At 47.8% G+C, this 1,197-nt stretch overlaps 1 non-coding gene across 1 annotated transcript; it reads right to left on the bottom strand.

The window, feature by feature from the left end:
- LOC126658938 (small nucleolar RNA R71) lies at positions 1-107 on the bottom strand. The gene has a single exon (XR_007634503.1). It is a non-coding gene; the product is annotated as a small nucleolar RNA R71 (small nucleolar RNA).
- Positions 108-1,197: the final 1,090 nt, after the last annotated feature.

Below are 1,197 nucleotides of genomic sequence, written 5' to 3'. Positions count from 1 at the left end.
AAGCTGACAAGGGATATTATGCTCTATCAGCAAAACGATGGAGAATCGATTCATGAAGCGTGGGAGCGATGCAAGGAGATGCAGAGGAAAGTTCCCCATCATCACATCACCAGGGAAAATCTGATCCAGAACTTCTACAATGGGTCCACTGAGTTGGGGAGAAGCGCTATAGATGTAGCTGCAGGCGGGTCACTGATGAGGAAGACAACTGATGAAGCATTCGCTTTATTAGATGAGATGGCCATGAATGGGTGCACTTGGCCGAATGAAAGGGCAAGAGTACCTGCGCAGAAAGGACTAATGGCAGTCACTGCTGATCTGGCTGTGGAGAATTTGAAAGCAAAGAATGCTGCACTGCAAGCTCAGGTTGACATTCTTATGAGGCAGGCTGCAGGGATGACTATGGGGAATGTTGCTGCAGTTCAGAGTAGCTGTGAAGTATGTGGCGATCCTACCCATGTGGCAAATGACTGCTATGTGATGGGACAGGGCTCCAATGAGCAGGTCAATTTTGTGGGAGGACAGAGGCAGGGCAATGATCCTTATGCTGCTACTTACAATCCAGGATGGAGGAATCACCCAAATTTCTCATGGAAGGATAATGGGGGTAATGCCAACAATCAGGCAGGTCCAACTTTTCAAGGAGGACAAAGGCCACAACAGAATCAAGGCAACTTCCAGAATCAAGGGAACTTCCAGAATCAGGGGAATTTCCAACATCAAAATAATAGGCCACAACATCCACCTGGCTTTCAGCAGGGAGAGTCGCTCCACAGCAAGATTGATAAGATGATGGAGATGATGATGAAGAAGGATGCAGAGACGCAGCAAACGTTCAAGAATCATGCTGCTACTATTCATAACCTTGAGGTGCAGAACCAGCAGATGGCTAAGGCACTGCAGAACCGAAATCAAGGGGGTTTACCATCCACTACCGAGGAAAACCCCAGAGAGCATCTCAAGGCTATTGAATTGAGGGGTGGGAAGGCATTGGATGATCCATATGCAGTGAGTGCGACAGCAGAGGCGGAAAAGGAACAGTGTGAGGGTGGTGAGCCTGAAAAGGTAGTCACTAAGCCACCTCCACCACCTCCTTTTGTGCCAAAGGTGCCATTCCCACATAGAGTGAAGAAGCCAAAAGACACTTGGAAGTTTCATCAGTTCTTAGAAACTTTCAAGAAGCTACAGATCAACATC

Source organism: Mercurialis annua, linkage group LG7 (assembly GCF_937616625.2).
Source record: "Mercurialis annua linkage group LG7, ddMerAnnu1.2, whole genome shotgun sequence".
In the NCBI taxonomy this organism is placed as follows: domain Eukaryota; kingdom Viridiplantae; phylum Streptophyta; class Magnoliopsida; order Malpighiales; family Euphorbiaceae; genus Mercurialis; species Mercurialis annua.
The sequence above is the reverse complement of the archived record's forward strand: the minus strand, read 5'-3'. Positions and strand labels throughout refer to the sequence as shown.